The 5,994-nt window shown below is 37.7% G+C and overlaps 1 pseudogene across 1 annotated transcript; it reads right to left on the bottom strand.

Moving 5' to 3' along the window:
- Positions 1 to 4,407: 4,407 nt before the first annotated feature.
- On the bottom strand, positions 4,408 to 4,849 carry LOC308437458 (RNA-binding protein 3-like; annotated as a pseudogene). Its single transcript has one exon. The product of its transcript is annotated as an RNA-binding protein 3-like (transcript).
- Positions 4,850 to 5,994: the final 1,145 nt, after the last annotated feature.

Genomic DNA, 5,994 nt, shown 5'->3' with positions numbered 1-5,994 from the left:
GGGCATTTTTAGTGAACTCAACCCTGAAGATTTTATCCCTAGAATATTCTCAAGGAAATTAGGAAAACCAAAGGAAAAATCGGGATGCCTCTTAAAATTCTAATCTTGTGGTGTTTGACTTGGGTCTAGAGTAGTCAACTAGCTACAGGCAAGGGTTGATATATATATATATATATATATATATATATATATATATATATATATATATATATATATATATATATATATATATATATATATAATTAGGGATAATAGATTAAGAAAAGTGAACAACTTTCTTGAGGCAATGGGCCCACAGAGCTGAATTGTAATTATGATAGAAATGTGTTTAGTGCTAAAAGCTTAGTTCCTATTGCAGCAATATTTAAATATCCCAATGTTAGGAAAGAGATGGGATCACAAATGCTCTGATTTCATCAGATTTGTTTTTAGATTATTAAATGTTTCATGTTCTATTAGATGGTGGAGCCTAGTTGAAGGAAATATGTCACTGGAGACAAACTCTTTTAAGTGGTATCTCTCAGGGTATTTTTTAAAAATTAGCTTTTTATTTTATTTTATTTTATTTTATGCAATAGTATGGTTAGACTACTTGTATATATGCATAACACTTTCATAACTTTTACCTTTAGAGGTCAAAGGAGGGTGTTAGATCCAATAGAACTGAAGTTACAAATGACTGAGCCACTCAGTGGGTTCTGGAAATCAGTGCTGGGTCATCTTGTAAAAGCAACACGTGCTTTTCTCCACTGAAACACTTTCAGCTCCTGTACTGTCACATTCTTGTAGTTGGTTGTCATCTCTCTTTCCCTCCCTATCTCTCTCCTACTATGAAGTATGTCGCTAAGCTATGTCGGTTGCATACCACCATAATAATTGGCCTCAGACAAGAAAAGAATTGATCAGGAATTGAGTTCCCTAAAACTATGAGCCCAAATAAACTTTTCCTTCTGTCAAATTTTTCTTTTAGTTGCTTTAGTATTATGACTCAAGTTGGCTAACATGACACATGGGAGCAGGTGGGGGGGGGCAACTGATTGCTGACAGCTTGATCCACACTGTACTTACTTAGGACACCCTTTCTAATTTCCCACAATCTATTGCTGAAGAAGTATGCTCCTGTTCAGAAAGGAGGCTAGACTCTAATATCTGCAAAGACTCCTGTGTTCTTTTCCTGTAATGTTCACTGATCCCATTTGTCAATGTCCCTTGATGCGCATGTACACTGATCAGAGTTTACCGAAAGGGAAAAGCAGTGAAACAAAATAAGTTCACAGTGACACTGTTAAACTTCTGAGACAACTCTAATGTGTGTACTAATTTGGACTTATTACATAAAATGTGCACTACTTTGTTTAATTCATTATGATTGGGTTTTGTATGTATAATTAAATGATATGCTGGTTAAACAATGTTCACCTAGTCAGATAGAACGATACTTAGAGTTTAAATATTGAAGAGACTCCTAATTGATTTGGGGATTGGCAAGTTATAAAATGTCCAAGTTACAGAAGTCACCGAGTTATATTGTAGGGAGCTGTATTGGTTTGGAGACAAAGGGCCGCACCGTAAGATGGCACTGGCTTCCGCCCTCTCTAACTAGTAAACACCCCAAGAGTGCCTGCGCCTGTATCACTCCACGTTACTGACCAATTATGATGAGACACCTCAGCTGGTGGACAGCAGGGAGGATAAAAGGAGAGAGCCTTCAGGGCACGGGGCTCCCCCCTCCACAAAAAGCATCAAGAAAGGAATCCTGAATAAACTGCTGAGAGAAGAACCTGGCCGTGTTGCATCTTTTCCTTGCAGAACGAGGTTGGGCGTGACATTATATCAATAGAAGCTTAACCAATTTGTTGTCTAAAGCCCTTTCTCACTTGAAATTTCCTGAAAATCATAACATTTCTATACAAGATCAATGATGTAGGTTTACAACTCTTAATATTTTTTAATTGTTAAACTTTCTATAACTTCAATAAAGTAATTATCCCTAAAGAATTGGGCAATAATTTTTCCAGTCTTCTGGTAGAACATAATTAGTCCAGGTGCATGGAATCTTGCCAAATATTGACAGAGGGGCAGTATTGCCTTCTACCCCAAACTACACAGGCTTTGGTTTGAGGGAGCTGAGCTGTACCCAGCGTCAATGCCTTCCAGGAAAGTACTCTACCATTAAGTTAAGTTCTTCCATGCTAATTTGGGGAGACTTTTATGTAAAAAGTACTCCCCCACTTTCAACTTATTTTCCTCGTGTGGTAATGGAATATGCTGTCCCTTTTCTTAGGTTAACAAAGGAAAATCCATATTTAACAAGTTATATAAAGATCTCTGTGTCAGCTGCTGATGCAGCATAAGAGAACCAGATGTCCCAAGGGGACCGAGGGAGAACAAAAGTCGAAAAACAGGATCTTTATTTTCATTAAACCTTCATAAAGAAAAACGCTCCTAGCTCCTCATGAGCCCACAACAAGGTGTTCACAATTCCCTTCCCCAGGGACCAAAGGGAGGGTTATTTATAAAGAGTTCTCCTATTGAGAGACTCTTTCTAATATAAGTCTTGTAGCACCGATGAGAATGTGAAAGGGAGGAAGGATTACTTGTGGACTGAGAGCAGGACAGCTCCTGAAAGGCCTTGTTCAGGGTCATTTCATATCCTAAGATCACAGGGTGGGATGGGCAAGTAAGCAAGATGTTCCAGACGCTTAGGTAGCAGTCCATAGCTTGTTAAGGTCAGTGACTCATTCCTTCAGCTGCTTCTTTGTCATTCTGTTCCGGGTAGCAAGTAAAGTCATGCTTGGCAAATAAGTGCTATTTGTCTTTTTTTTAAATTACCTTATTCTACATTATTCCCTGGCTCTGGGTGCTAGTATAAAGCAGGAGCTAGTTAGAAGATCTACCCCTCCTCCATGGTATTACTGTAACTCAGCTTATGTTCCTATGTTATCCTGGCTGTATACATGTGAATCTGAACTTCACAGGTGTGTGGCTCTGTGGCCTTTGAGTTAGAATGCCTCTATCTTACCCGGCCTCCCTGCTGTCTTCTGAGGAATCTGGACATAGGGTGTGTAGGTGTTCTCTGTGTTGAGTGAACCTTTCTCGCACTGCTGAACAAAATTACTTGCTTCCTTATCTTCCCAGCAAAGGCCTGCCAGCTCTAGGAGAGATCTTAAATTTTTGTTGTTGTTTCTGTTGTTGTTGCTTTGGCTATAAGATCTGGGCTTAAAAGACCGGACAGACCCATAACTAACAACATTAAAAATGTAGAGAGTCAAAATTCCTCTTTTATTTAAGATTAATCTAAAATGAAAATATGTGATTAAGTTTGAATACTATCCTCAAAAATTATGCATTGTTTATCAGTGACAATAATTTTAAGTTTGAAAGTTTGTAAGAATTTGAGGGTTGAGTCTGTCAGTTCATAGAGACTTAGGATCCCTTTGCTTCAGGAATAAAAACCCAATGCATTCCAGTAGGTATATTTGTCTGATTAATTTTTGGTGACACACCATTCAACAGAAATAGCTTTTTTTTCTGGAGTATTTTGAATTGTACAGCATTTTCCCGGAAATACCAGAATAACTCCACATACTTTGTATATGGAAATTCTGTTCACTCCTTCTTTAAGAAAGTAGGCCTCAAAAAGTGAACCCTAGGATTCCTCAAAATTCCTCTAAGAAGAACCTGTTATCATCATAAAGAAACACTAAAAATTAATTTATTTTCTAGCAAACACTGTAAAACTTCTGGTTTGGATTGAAAATTCCTTGTGTCCTATCATGAAATATTTTTATACAAATATGTCAATACCCCACACCAGGTAAAATCTTGGTTTACACAAATGCCTTAATGAATTCTCAGAATTAAGTGAATCACTTGACTGGCCATTTTGCCACTTTCCTAAATTTCATTCGTTTAATTGGATTCTTTTTAAAAGAAGCTTTTCTATATAATTAGGATGGTGATCTTTAATAAGAAACATCTTTAATCATGATCTTGATTCAGATTATTCATAGGTACATTCAGAAATCACTTTTTATCCATGATTATCATTGTTTTCAAACTTTTTAAATGCCCAAAAATACACATTAATTTTAAAAATTGATTTAGTCTGGCCACTTTTTTTTTTTTTATTCTCTTGGCCAGCAACAATAATCCTGAGTGCCTAAACAAAAATTCTGATAAAAGGAACAATATTGGGACTGTAACAAATGTCTTTAAGATGTGTCTTTAAAGGGGAGAAAATGTTTAAAGAACACGTGGAGCTTTCTAAAGGTTCTTTAACAAACTACCTTGCAGCTCAATTCAAAAATAGAGCTTGATGTACTAAAACAGACGTTTCATCTCAGCTCCAAAAATCTTTATAAATACAGCAATTTGCAAGGACGATTCTGGAGCAGAAGTGCCATCTCAATTGTCATAACTGTCTCTGTAATTTCCTTCTGAGTAGCCATCATAACCACCCTGGCAGCCACTGAAGTCTCTAGACTACCCATACCCATATCTTCCAGGTCGACTGTCAAATCTTCCACTTCCACATCCCAGTCTCCTCTACCTTTAGAGAGGCTGCGACCACGCCCATGGCTCCAAAGGCTCCCCCTCTGTTTCCCTGGCAAACAGTCCTGAATGGTCAACACAAATTTGGCGCCCATCCAAGGACTAGGCTCTCATAGCATCTGAGGCATGCTCTGGGTTCGTGAAGGTGATGAAGCCAAAACCCCAGGATCTTTGAGTCTCCGGGTTCTTGAGATCAAGCACCTCAGAGATAGGCCCAAAGCTGCTGAAGTGGTCTTAGAGTGCCTGCTCATCCGTTGAGGCCTCCCACAAAAAGTTTCCCTTCTTCAGAAGACATGGTAGAATGCAAGTCCTGGAAATTAAAAGGCAGAAGCTGGCAGAGACGATGAGCTCTAAGGAACCAGGAGAACAGAGAGCTTAATTGGATTTTGATTGTGGAAATTTTAGTTTAATTTTTTTACAGAAAAAAATATTGTCAATCCATTTAGACTTACATTTTAAAAAACCAAAAACCAAAAAACATGTGAGCTACCGAGACCTGAGCAATCATTTCATATGAAAGATTTCTTGACAAGATTGGTAATGACTTTATAAAAATTATTTTCAACTGTTTGTCATCTAATCAATAAGATATATAGAAAATTGATGCTTGCTGAAGGAAGAAGAATCGGTTTTCTCCAGGAATTATCCTCTTAAATTATTTATTCCCAAAACGTCAATTCTAATATGAGCAACATTGATGACAACAATTTTACACATACACACACACACACACACACACACAGAGAGAGAGAGAGAGAGAGAGAGAGAGAGAGAGAGAGAGAGAGAGAGAGAGACAGAGAGAGACAGAGACAGAGACAGAGAGACAGAGAGAAACAAAGAGAGACAGAGAAATTTAACAAGTGGGGCAGATAAATGCAGTTGAAGAAAGAATGATACAAATACAACATTCATATGAAATTACAGAAACAAAAAGTAAAATTTAAAACAATCTGCTTCATTATTAAAATATGTGCTTGATCCACTTACCCAAAAGTTTTCAAAGGAATGGAATGGGATGGTATTTGGGAAGAGGCCAAGGACCAGACACAGGGTTCTATATGGAAAGGAGGAAGCTTCTCCAGCACAGCCTGTGGGTGTCTGTTAGTGATAACATGTGACTCTTTCACAGATCCGTCTGCTGTGGGAATTTTAAGGTGTGTGCCCTGAAGAAATCAGAACAAAAACTCAAGTTTGAAAATACCAACATCCTTCATAAACAAGGATAATTCTATTATTTAACAACAAAATCTCTAAAAACTGAGAATATAGGTCCATAGTAGAGCACTGCCTAGCAATGTCCTTGGCTTTTATCATTAGTATAATCATTCAATCCATCTCTCTCTCTCTCTCTCTCTCTCTCTCTCTCTCTCTCTCTCTCTCTCTCTCTCCCTCTCTCTCTCTGTTTGTGTGTGTGTGTGTGAAGAAATAGACAAAATAAAT

The sequence above is a fragment of the Micromys minutus genome, assembly GCF_963924665.1.
Source record: "Micromys minutus genome assembly, chromosome: 26".
Taxonomy (NCBI): Eukaryota; Metazoa; Chordata; class Mammalia; order Rodentia; family Muridae; genus Micromys; species Micromys minutus.
This window is presented reverse-complemented; position numbering and strand designations above follow the sequence as displayed.